This window comes from Pseudochaenichthys georgianus, chromosome 8, assembly GCF_902827115.2.
Source record: "Pseudochaenichthys georgianus chromosome 8, fPseGeo1.2, whole genome shotgun sequence".
In the NCBI taxonomy this organism is placed as follows: Eukaryota; Metazoa; Chordata; class Actinopteri; order Perciformes; family Channichthyidae; genus Pseudochaenichthys; species Pseudochaenichthys georgianus.
Window position 1 is genome coordinate 7328219 of NC_047510.2, and position 13997 is coordinate 7342215.

The window sequence follows — 13997 nt, forward strand, 5'->3', positions numbered from 1 at the left end:
TGATAAATAATTTCCCTTTGCACAACATGACCAACTCTTGGAACCAAGTCCAACTCATTGCAACAAAATCCCTTTTTTTGAGTTTGTACAACTGACACAGTAATCCATGTCATTCAATCCCTTTACTTCTTTTCACACAGCAGAAGAGAAGATTCTTTGAAATGTTCACAGGAAACGCTTCTCATTCTCAGACTGATTTGAAAGTGTTTTTGTTATTTAGTACAACATGACCCTCTCACAAAACCAACTTCCATTGTTGAGGACCTTAGGAAATTCTAATGTGTCTTAAAGGTCCCATGTCATGGCCATTTCCACTGATCATAATTCCATTGTTGAGGTCTACTAGAATAGATTTATACTGTGCAATTTTCCAAACTCACATTGGTTTCGCATACAGCATCTCTGTAAAGTATGTGTATTCAGCAGTATTCACTCTCTCCACTAAACGGCTCGTTGCAGCTCTTGCCCCCCCTCCCTGTGAGCCCAGTGTGCTCCGATTGGTCGGGACCAGTCGGGAGGTTGTGAATCGCGCTGAGCTCCGTGGAGGTGTGATTTCCTTGTTTAGCGATACACAGCGAAACACAGCCAAACTCACCCTGAGCACACACAAAGTCACAGCCGAAGTAAAAACAATAAGTGTGGCTTGATATTGAGTAAGAAAAAGGTTGATAAACGCTGTGAGAATGGGTCTGTGGAGAGAATTTTGCACGATCCCAACTGTCTGTTATCAGCCTGCAGCCAGGGAGGAGAAATCAGCTGAGCTGCCTGCACTGAGTGAGTGAGGAAGTCCGTGGATTATTCAATTTGGACCAATCAGTGGGGGCTTAACGTAACGGCTCTGCGGTCCATTTCGTTCCGGGGACGACATGACATCATGATGTACCCGGAAGAATCAAATGGACAGTGACGTATCTCCAACGAGGCGTTTTGGGGAGGTATTTTCTGTGTTAGAGTTTTACTCCCTACATGGTGTACTTTGAGGGTTTTGACTCTGCACACCGTTTACATGCATAAAAACCTTCATAACACACAAGGGGGCGGGTAATAACTGGAAAAGCATGACATGTCACCTTTAAGACCTGTATCCTTTTCGAAGATCGACTTTCGAAAAGGTTGGCAGGTTATTTACGCCAGCTTCAGGAACTAAAATGTTCCTACTGTAAAACAAGACTTTGCATTGTGATGAGAAGCCGAAGCCAAACCCCTTTCCATCAACGCAACTTCAGAAATGACTGTGAAACTGGACCAACCCTTTTTCGCAGCAACACAGAGGTCACCTATTGAAAACCTGTGATTCTTCTTTACGTTCCAGAAATGTCACTAAGCCCACTGCACTATTCTTGGCATCATATAGGATGATGCATAATTGCCAAGAAAAAAAGCCATCTTCAAAAGGGACACACCTTTTCTCAGATAAAACCATGTGTCCAGGTATCAAAGATAAAACTCTAGATTTCAAATTGAATGGTCTCGTGTCACTATTTAAATATACGGAGGTTGCTTCTTCAATTCTTTTTTAAAGCCTTACATAGATAAAACATTTTTCAACAATCTATCTATAATAAAGTTCATTACAATAACACTTTAACCCCTAAAAGTTGAACAAACATTTTGAACTGTAACTACACGCTCAAAAACTAATAATAAAGCTAATATTGTTTTCTTTTGAAAGACACCTTTCTTTATTTCTTTGTTTGATGCTGCTTTTTATTTTTCATCTCCTCTATCCAGGAGTGGACTTATAAAGCAGAAGGTACAGAACCACAACCAGTAGGATTATGAAGGATGCTTTCCACCAAAGCAATAAACTATTCCATCGCTGCACTCTCTCTTTTTCTCTTAATTAAAAGCTGTATCCTTTTATGGAGAATGTTATGTTATGCACTTTCCAAAACAATGTCCTGCAAATACTTCTAAATAAAAGTTTGGTAACACTTTATATTAAGGTACACAAATTAACCATCAACTAGTTGTTAATTAACATGCATATTAGCAGTATATTGGCTCTTTATTAGTCATTATAAAACACTTATTAATGCCTTATTCTACATGACCATATTCTACAAGTAATAAGCCATTAGTTGAGAGTTTTTCCTCAATAACCCTCTAATTAGTGCTTATTTATCGCAAGTAAGGAAGTTGTTGTACATGAGTTTTGGTCTTAATATGCTCTGTTCAATATGGGTCTAATAAGGCAGTAGTACCAATAGCAATTCTCCCATAATAACACTGAACAAATATGATCTATTCTTACGTAACAATCCATGAAACTATAAGTGTTAATTGTGTCTAAATAACTCAAAATTAGATATTTATATCTAAGAATATGTTTTGGGGTATTGACAGTTCAGCTACCAATAGCAGTATGTTTCATATTTATATTTTTGTAAAATGTGTACTGAAGGTTAGACAGGAAACCGGGTACAGGAAGTAGGATAAAGTGAACTGAATAGCATGGTGTCTGTACCATATGTGTTCGGGGTACCATATGTGTTCGGGGTCCGTCTCTTACCAATGACGTCACGACGTCAATGACGTCACGCATTGTGATTTTGCGATTTCCCCGCAGGCTAGGCAGTCAAGAATATTCTAATTAGCTTCGGCTTGATGTGGAGATGTGATTTGATGTGTCGTTTGTCCCCCAACTATTCAGGGGAGTAAGCCAAGCACTAGGCCCTGTGTAAATTAAGAGGCTGATCTAGGGCACTTTTGTCCACTTTCCCTGGTGCTAGAAACTCAAGTCAGAAATCCCTGGAATCGTCTCAGAGAGTAGATGATCAGTGGGGCCTTGTTTTTACTGAAACATGATGTTTTTCGATGTATATTTCCATTGAAAATGCTAACCGCTAGCCGCAAAGCTAGCATCGCAGCCACTGCTCCGTTTTCGGAGACTTTGCACACGTTTTTCACAAACATTTTCACACGCTAGGAGTATGGGAGTACTTCCATTTGCTTCGTCTTGGTCTGTAGATGTGATTTGATGTGTCGTGTGTCCCCCAAACATAACAATCGACAGTGTAAACATAATTATGTAAATAAGCCAATTTGTGTTCTGTGAAACGGAAAAGGATTTCACATTGTTTTTGTTACTTCCGTTGCAGTGTCTTAAATGTAATTTAGGTTAACTTCCTGTATGAAGGTGTTGCTATGGAAACAACATGACGGAGAAAAAAGTAATATCTTCTACATATAATAACAGACAAAGTAAAGAATGAAGTGTAGGCTATGTTTAAATGTTCGGAATTTGACCGTGTATGATGGTCCTCTTGAGTTGCCGTACAGCCAATGCCGTACAGCCACTGCTCCGTTTTCGGAGACTTTGCACACGTTTTTCACAAACATTTTCACACGCTAGGAGTATGGGAGTACTTCCATTCACTTCGTCTTGATCTGTAGATGTGCCCCCGAGCACCCCTGGGTAAATTACCGTACAGCCAATCACAATGCGTGACGTCATTGGTAAGAGACGGACCCTGAACACATATGGTACCCCGTGTCACTACCCGATCCGTCCCCCTGCCCGATCGGTACTGCGCATGTGCGAGATGGTCCGCCATATTGGACAACTCCGGACGGCAACACAAGATGGACACTTGACACAGTGGCTTTTAGCAAAGCTCAAAAAGAAAACTCGAGTTATTGTTATTACAACGTGACTTCACTATTATTTAACAACTCTTTTTATTGGGTTCTTTTATTTGGGGTTAAGTACATTGTCAGAATAAGTGAGAAATGGATTTAACTTCTGTTAGACAGCTATCATACTTAATACATATTTACTGTGAATGTATGCAAAATGTATGGCATATGGCTGTCTAACAGAAGTTAAATTCATTTCTCACTTATTCTGACAATGTACTTAACCCTAAATAAAAGAACCCCATGAAAAGAGTTGTTAAATAATAGTGAAGTCACGTTGTAATAACAATAACTCATCTCTCTCGGTTTTTCTTTTTGAGCTTTGCTAAAAGCCACTGTGTCAAGTGTCCATCTTGGGTTGCCGTCCGGACTTCCGGACCACCTCGCACATGCGCAGTACCGATCGGGCAGGTGGACGGATCGGGTAGTGACACCCCGTGTCACTACCCGATCTGCAGCTCTGCCCGATCTGCAGTGCGCATGTGCAAGATGGTCCGCCATATTGGACAACGCCGGACGGCAACCGAAGTAGGACAACATTGACACAGTTGCTTTTGGCAAAGCTCAAAAGGAAAACTCGAGAGAGATGAGTTATTGTTTTTACAACGTGACTTCACTATTATTTAACAACTCTTTTTATTGGGTTCTTTTATTTGGGGTTAAGTACATTGTCAGAATAAGTGAGAAATGAATTTAACTTCTGTGAGACAGCTATATGCCATTTTTGCACACATTCACAGTAAATGGCTTATTTGTAGAATATGGTCATGTAGAATAAGGCATTAATAAGTGTTTTATAATGACTACTAAAGAGCCAATATACTGCTAATATGCATGTTAATTAACAACTAGTTGATGGTTAATTTGTGTACCTTAATATGAAGTGTTACCAAAAGTTTTGTTTTAACAATCTAAAGGCTCTTAAGGTGCGTTCACACCGGACGCGATGCGATGTTTGGGGGCAGCGCGATTACATGTAAAGTCAATGCAGAGACGCGGACAGATGCAAATTCGCTCCGACGGCAAGCATGAAGCGGTGGACGCGAATTCCGCGGCGTGATTGAGGCGAATGAAGGGTGCCGCGACAAACGCTCGAGTTCAATTTTTTCAACTCGAGTGTCATATTTGCGTGACGCGATCTCGCGGTAGCCAATCAGCGGTGAGGATCTCAGCCTGCCGTCACTGACTTTCAACCAGAAAACATCAGCCGTTAGCTGTTAGCAGTTAGCACACAGTTGTAGTTGTAGCTCCCGAGCCAGCGCGTCTTGTTTGAATGACGCAAGTAAACACAGCTAGCAGCCGCGGTGAAACCAATCTATGGGTGAAACTCGAGTGTTTAAAGCGATGCGATAGGAGCGATTATAGCGAAGCGAATATTCGCATCGCGTCCGGTGTGAACGCAGCATTAGAGGGGGCTTTTATTCGATCGATTTTTTTATAACACATTTTTCACTCTTTCTTTCTTGTTGTTCTTTAGAACATGGATACCATAGTTATGTTGTTGCTACAATCTTAATGTTCTGAATTGAACTGTCAATTCGACCATAACGACAGTAAACTCTGGCCTCTGTATATCCTCTGCCTTGTCTAGCACATTCATACAACATGTTATGATATAGTTTGCCTGAACACCAGAACAGACACCACAGGTTCCTCCTTCCTGCAGCGGTCACACTTTACAGCCACCACACGGCCCCTGGTAGACCCCCCACACATATAACAATTAGACTATAAAAGTCCTGTTGTGCAAAACTACTTATGTGCAATATATATTTTACGTAAATAGCTGTGCAATATATACTTTAACCTTTAATACTTTCACCTGACTGCTATATATCTATTCCTAGTTTTTATCTTTAATATATTTGTATGCATGCTTCTTTGATGTAACAATTGTACATTTCCACTCTGTGGGACGAATAAAGGTGTTCTGATGCTGATACTGTTATCACCATGAAAATAGCTATTGTATACTGATAGCGCTCCTGCATGAACTCTGCTGCTATATCACTGTTGACAAAAACAATTGAAAAAATATAACCAACTTCAAGCTGAATGATGTAAATGGCTCATATGTTTCTGTCCCCATCACGGACCTGAGAGTGAGGGCTTAGTCACAACCTCAGACTTTCAGTAAATCTTCCCTTAATTAATAAAACCATATTGTTGATCAACCACCTTTGGATGTGGTTTACCTAGATCAGGGGTGCCCTCCCAGTCGATCGCGAGATGTGTCTAAAAATAGAACAACAATATTCTGTTTTATCGTTAATGTCCTATAACATAATCGTCCTGTGCCAGAATAATGCACTTGACGCATCAAAGCTTTGTGATTGGCCGGCGTGACCCCGTGTGTCGGGGCGTGGCTGGTGGGCAGTGAGTGGGCACTATTTCGCTGACGTTGTCCGTGTCAACAGGAGTGACAGTCCGCACACAGACACAAGACCGCAATTATGGCAGAAGCAAAAAAGCCCAAAATATATAATTTTCACTCCGAGTGGGAGGATGATTATTTTTGTATCTATTCCAATTCAAAGTCCATCTGTCTCGTCTGCAATGCGAGCGTGGCTTTATCGAAGAAGGGTAATTTAGGAGCGGCATTTCAAAACATTGCACAAACGCTACGAGACGGAATTCCCTCCTAATTCTGCCCTGCGCTCCCAAAAGGTGAGGGACCTGAAAGGACAGCTAAATGCACAGCAGTCCATTTTCACCAGGCCCAACAACAAGAGCAAGGCTGCTACCATAGCATGTTATCGTGTCAGTCATGTTCTCGCGAAACACATGATGTCTTTCAAAGACGGCGAAGTTGTGAAAGAAGCTTTCCTGGAGGCTGCCGACGCGCTTTTGGGGGACAGTAAAAATAACAGTAGCATTTCAACAGGTTTTTGATATAATACAAACTCAAGTTAGATACCATTATTAATCAGCTGTAAGTTTGTTTTGAACTTATTCATTATAATTATTGTACAAAATGGTATAAGAATGCAAACTTAAATTGATTATAGTCAGTATATATGTATATATATATGTATATATATATATCAATTCAGGTTAAGAAGCTAGTGTTGCTAGCATCCTATTTTAAAGGCATTTCTTTTTATACTCGACTAAAATTTAACAAAAAAGGGTTTGATTCTAATAATGTTGTCTTTTTTATTGCACTTTGGCAGCAGATTCCTGTGTAGCTTCAGATCTGAGTTGTCTTATTAGTAAGCCTAATTTATACTTTTGTAGCAACACTATTTTTATATAATGGCAAAGAAAGGGTTCAGTGTCTTTTCTTTTTTCCCTCTGTCATGTGTGGCAGCACTGTTCAATGTTTCTTGAAAACATTACCCACTGTAGTATGTGATGTGTGAATAAACTCCAACTCTGTATCAACACTGTTGTGTAACTTCAGTTAAATACTTGTATGTGTGTAGATTAGAAAGAGGTAAGATAAAGGATCTGCAGTATTTTATGAAGTATTAATCGTACAAAGGTCAGTTTTATACAAGTAGTGTGTATTTACCTGGTAGTAGGCTGTCAGTAATGGCTACGCCTCTCTATTTGGACTGGTCGATCTCGGCAGACTGGCAACTTTAAAAGTAGCTCTCGGTTCAAAAAAGGTTGGGCACCCCTGTTTTATATTCACCTTGCAGGTGCAACTCTGTGGATTGTATCCTGGATTATATGTTTAAATCATGGATGGTTAAGGTTCATATTTGTCTAATATTAGTTTACTTTTCATTATTGAAGTATGATTCATTCAATTCATTCTATATTTTATTCTGTAGATTGTGTACATTACTTTTCACTTTACTGCTTGTTGCACCTGGTTAGAAGCTAAACTGCATTTCGTTGTCTCAGTACCTGTAATCTGTGCAATAATAATAAAGTTGAATCTAATCTTGAGCAGGAACTAATGTAGGCTATTTACTTAGTAGCCTACATATCTGACATTAACGATTAAACACATTTGTGCATTCTTTATGAATGCAACCGAGTCAAGCCGACTCCGGAGGAAATAATATTTCGTTTATTTTTAACGAAATAAATGTGATTTAATCCACATAATTTACTGTGTTAATTGTTTACTGTAGTATTGTTTAACTTGAAGGTGCCTGATGTGAACATTTCCAGAATGTATTGTCTTAACTTTTTAAATGCCTCTGTGATGTGCTGCTACCCATTTTCCCCTCGGGGACTAATAAACGAATACTATACACCTTAATTCATGTAATAAAAAAATCTCAGGCCAGTAACACTCAAAGCTAAATGTGCAATACCATGTTCAGCTATGTTACTATTTATAATGTTATTGTTGTTACAACAGAAGATGTTTTTATTTAAATTGAAGTTAAATGCATCAATCTGGTGCACTGAGGGCAAAATTAAGAGATTTGTGGATACAGCTCTCAACACTCATATGAAACAGAACTGTTCTTACAATGTGTGTTGGAAGGATTTATTAAATTACTATGCATATTTTATTGTGTAAACACACAGCTGATCACCTGAGAGCTGCCGTTTCATTCAGACTGTTTAAAAAAAACGACGGTCTGATTTCAACAACTCAATGTGTGATTATTATAGCAGTAATATTAGACACTAATAATACAGTAAACTATTAACACTGTACATATTATTGTTTGCCCGTGGGATTAGGATTATCGGTAGTGAGAGCCGCTGCATTTTCCTCCGGTCGGATGTGATATAAAAACAAAGCGATTCTTTTTGTTGTTGTAAACTCACGTGGATTAAACTACATGTATTAGTGCATTCATTTCAATTCGCGAACATATGATACATTAAATGATCGTGAGGATGATGATTGAAAATCTTTTGTTTGAGCCGGGCTGCATTTCCTGATCTAAAAACATAGCGATGGTTTTGTACTTACGCCAACATGAATTAAACATTATTTTGTTAAATAAAAACATGGTGATGTTTAGTAAATGATTACATGTCTCTTACTTAAGCACAGAATATGATCCTATCCGTGATATATGGATCTTAACAAATATCCGCTATATCAGATACCTGTAGATCAGCTGTTTATTTCACATGAGTTCCAGTGTGGCAGCTTTTCAGAATATAGGCGCCTCCTATATTCTCTGTGTAGATTTGCGCTGTGTTTCTGTGTAACCTTTAGTGTTGACTTGGAATTCACATGATGCAAGTTGTGTGAATATCTTGTGAATGCTCCCGGCCGTTGGGTCTCTCAATAAATCCCAGTGTTTGACATTCAGAATTCCTGCTCCTCCCGTGTCTCTCTGAGTCCTGATTTCCATTGCAACAGAAGTTTCTCTTACAAATTGGCGTCACGGAACAGGATACCAAAAGATCTTCAGAGGCTGGTAAGTACATTTCTATTTTGAGATTGCTTGCCAGTATCTGAGGTTGACGGTATCATAAAATTACCTGTAAAAAAAGAACTGAGCTGCTGCAATGTGATAGATTTGTAAAAAAAATCGCCGAATTCTGGAGGTCTCAGTGATCAAACTGGTTAAATTAACAGCAGAAATCGGCTCAAATCTGCCTGCAGCTGCTGCTGGGTGTGTGTGATTTCACCCCACCCCCTGCAGAGAGCAGACAAAGAGGGAGAAGCACAGAGTGCCACATATTCTTTTCCTCACACCATTTGTCGATTTGGAACTAAACAGAACGATTATAAGATGGGAAGGGTGGTATGCGGGAAATGTGACATGGAGCTATGTTTCATAACTGATGAGTTGTTAAATTTGGCTGTTGTTGGAAGAAAGGGTACTGGATTAAATAAAAAGAACAGCAGTTTAAAATAAGCAGCCAGATATATTTTCCTCCATTGCCTCTGTGGGCATGGCTCCAGTAGCAGTCGGGGGTGTGTGTGTAAATACTTCCCCTGTCTGGGTGGCTGCAGCCGTGCAGATGAGAGGAAGAAAGTCACAGCCCTTTTTGTCTAAGCTTTAACTCACACCACCGCCATCTCAATTAAAAACGGGATGGTCTAAAAGCAATCGTTGTCTATGACCATTTTCTGCATTGCTGGAAATTCTGGGACAGCACGAGGTGCGTGCATCACCTGACGCGCCACAGCTCTCTACTCTGCTGGAGGAGCATTTCCTGCGTTCTGTCACGCTGGTACTTGTTGCGAGTTCATGTTTGTTTGTATAATTGTTTCGTGTTTGTTTGTCTACCCGCCGTCTTGTGCATGCGTTGTAACAACTCATAATGAATCAGTCCACAGCCAGGGTAAAATGAACTAAACTTCAGTTATCTCACCAAAATTAAATGACTTGAGAAAAATAAAACAATAATGTAAAGATGAAAAGCTCAAACAGCTCAATGTTGTATTATTTGTTTCATTTATTCTTAATCTATGTATTATATGGTAATAATGAATAACAAAACTTAATGTATTGAACACATTCCGAAACAAAGAGGATAAGACAGAACCAGACTCAGGCATGAGGACTGGCTTATCTATAGCCAGTTGAGAAGCACTTGAGGTGCTTGGCTCTGTGAGGCCTGATGTACTTATATGGTTCTGTTTTCTTCAAGGTTGTGTCTTCCTGGTCGAATGTACTTATTGTAAGTCGCTTTGGATAAAAGCGTCAGCTAAATGCAATGTAATGCAATATAGTCAGACAGTATTTGAAACTTTTTGCGCTGTTGCTGCAAAATGAAAACCTTGTTGATTGTCTGTTTCCAACTGGCCACTGGAATCAGATAATTGATATACGTTGAAGTTCAATTACAGCTTAAATATAGTTTAACATTCTTTATTAAACTGTTTCAAATTATTTCTAGTACAATTGGTCTATACAGACATTACTACAATCCTAATAGTTGTCAAATACTGAGCTTATGAACAATAGAGTAAAGGTCGCTGGTTAAGCCAGGATCAATATACTTGTTGAGGTTTTATTGTGCACATAATAAATGTGTTTAAATGAATTGAGCAATTTTTAAAGGAGTATAATGTTGCAATTTTTTAAGATAAGTAATTGCAGTTCAAAGATAGATGTTGTTTTCTCCTTCTCTCGTTCACGAGCACACAAAATAAATCATAAACATTTCCAAATCCGAACAGACAGAGAAGTAAACTAAACTATTTTGCTCTTCATTTTTTAAATGGGATTTTCCGCTACATAACAGAAGACTTAATACAGGAACGTTTTAAAGACAAGTCAGGGACAGTTAAAAAAAAAATGGTGCTATTTGACACATGGAGAGGTTTGCATTTTTGGACGGAATCTTCCTCTGCTCCTAAAGTCCTGCACCCGAGGTCAGACACAGGTGTGACCTCTGGAGGGGAAGAGAATCTGAGCAGACCACAGAGCGACCATTGGGTTTTTTTTATGGCCTAAAGGCACAAAGAGGAACATCTGGCTACCCCCAACCAAACACACACACACACACACACACACACACACACACACACACACACACACACACACACACACACACACACACACACACACACACACACACACACACACACACACACACACACACACACACACACACACACACACACACACACACACACACACACACACACACACACACACACACACACACACACACACACACACGTGTAAGTGATTTACAGTTACTAAATCAGCCTACTATCACCTAAAGAATATATCTAGGATTAAAAGACTAATGTCACAGCAGGATTTGAAAAAAATGTGTCCATGCTTCTATCTTCAGTAGACTGGACTACTGCAATGGTGTCTTCACAGGTCTCACTAAAAAAAAATATATTAGAAAGCTGCAGCTGATTCAGAACGCCGCTGCTCGAGTCCTCACTAACACTAAGAAAGTGGATCACTCCAGTTCTGAAGTCTTTACACTGGCTTCCTGTGTGTCAAAGAATAGATTTCAAAATACTGCTGCTGGTTTATAAAGCACTGAATGGTTTAGGCCCAAAATACATTTCTGACCTCCTGCTAAATTATGAACCATCCAGATCTCTCAGGTCTTCAGGGACTGGTCAGCTTTCTGTCCCCAGAGTCAGAACTAAACATGGAGAAGCAGCGTTCAGTTATTATGCTCCAAATATCTGGAACAAACTCCCAGAAACCTGCAGGTCCGCTGCAACTACTGACTACTACTCTGACTACTTTTAAATCCAGGCTGAAGACTTTTCTCTTTGTCGCTGCTTTTAATTGAACTATTCATATCTTAGACTGCACTGTAACTTTTATCCATGTAACTTTTCTTTTGGTGTTAAATTGAACTATTCATATTTTAGACTGCACTGTAACTTTTATCCATGTATTTTTCCTTTTAATGCTTATTTTATTAGTTTTTCTTTTTAATGCTTAATGTCTTTCATTTTTTGTAAAGCACTTTGAATTGCCTTGCGTTGAAAGGTGCTATAGACATAAACTTGCCTTGCCTTGATCCACTTTGTGTGAGGAGTGGCAGATGGTTTTGGCGGGCAGAACAACTGAGGCAGCAGGTAGTGGTGGCAGAGGTGCCAGGGAGTCACATCTGATGGAGATGGATAGAGGCATTTATTTTAATTGTAGCAGTCAGTTTGTGGTTCTGGCAGCACTGTTGAGCATTTTCATAGATGTGTTTTCATGCCTCTGTGCAAGGCTTAGTCTTTCTATCTGTATAGCCACTGGTGTAACTAAGTTCATAAACTCAACAGGTACTATACTTGGGCACTATTTTGAGATACTTGTACTTTATTTGCGTATTTAAATGTTTTGCTACTTTATTCTTCTACTTCTACAGTTCAGAGGTACATGGTGTATTTCTACTCTGCTACATGTATTTCATACCTTTTAGTTACTTTACGGATCTGGATGAATTATGTGAAATATAATCAAGTGTTAAATCAGACTTTAGTTCCACCTGCAGTAAATCCACCAGCTACCCTGCAGTATACAAAGTACTTCAGACTAGCTGCACCTTCACCAGCTTTGAGAACACTCTCATGATCAATCATTATAAAACACATCATATATATTATTCTGAAATGGACCAATCTGCACAACGACTACCTTTACTGTCGCTATTTCCACTATATTTTGATGAGAATACCTTTATACTTTTACTTGAGTAACATTTTTAATGCAGTACTCTTGCTGTAACGTAGTATTGCTACACTCTGGTACTTCTACTCAAGAACAAGATCTGAGTACTAAAGCTAACGTTAGCCAGAACATTTTTTCAGTTCACTTCACGCTCCGACAGGAAGCTCTGCTCTGAACACCTGAACGGCCCGTTCTAGGGCGGTGGTGGTGAAGTCGATAGGGACTTGGCTTGGCAACTGGAAGGTCACCAGTTCAAGTCCCGGCAAGACCAAGTGCTACCGAGGTGTCCCTGAGCAAGGCACCGTTCCCCACACTGCTCCCCGGGCGCCGTTCAAAATGGCAACACACTGCTCCTAACACTAGGATGGGTCAAATGCAGAGAAACAATTTCCCCACGAGGGATTAATAAAAGTCCATCTTAATCTTAATTCTAACAGCTGTTCACCAGCGGTCCAGTCTGTAAGAGTCACTCCGGACCACATAATATGGGAGGAAGAACACCATGCGGCAATGTTGGCACATAACAGCTCGCGGCTGCAGATTGTCACGTAGTGATCGTCTTCTCAAATAGGACATCTTTGATAATGGAAAGATGAATCAAGATAACGGCGTGGTGTTGTTGCAGGAAATCCCGACGGAGAATAATTTTGCGGTAACACATCACATACATTGATACAACATTACGTGTTGATAGAAATCATCACATAATGAAATAAGACCCAACGGTTTGATGATTGATAGGTGTGTGGGCTGTCTTCCGTTTTCACACACAGGACAGTGGGGGATATCCACCCTTATCCACGAATGTAAAGTAATTCACACAGCCTTTTTCCTCTGTGAGGAGCAGCAGGTTCAGCTTCATTTAAATATGTCGTGTAGTAATAGATGGATTTATTTTTCATCTCAAGAGAGAATGTGTATTTTATGTTAGTATTTAAAAAATAAAAAATCCCCCCAGACAGCGCCGCTGCGGGGGTTGGGTTTTTAGGATGTCAATTTTGTCACACAAATGTGCCTTTTTATTTCATACAGTTCAATTTGGATTGAGACAGGGAAATAATCCAAACCTCATGCGTGGCGTTTCACTGTCAAGGGGAGCGTGTATGTAATTACATTTCAAATACTGACTTGAGCCCCACCACTGTATGGGTTAGCCCTACCATAGATTACCCAACACAAATACTCAGGAGCTGATAAGTCAATTAATTGCTTATCATGACAGGCACACAATAAAACAGTGGAAACAAACATGTGTTTGACTTTCATTAGTGAATGAAACTGTGTGCCCTTTTATAGTCTGAGTCCAATATTGTGCATTTATATATATATTATATATATATC

The 13997-nt window shown here is 39.6% G+C and overlaps 1 protein-coding gene across 5 annotated transcripts in view; it reads right to left on the minus strand.

Moving 5' to 3' along the window:
- The window catches only part of LOC117451636 (RNA-binding protein FUS-like), an 84799-nt gene that overhangs the window by 18839 nt on the left and 51963 nt on the right, over positions 1 to 13997 (minus strand). The window lies entirely within an intron of this gene.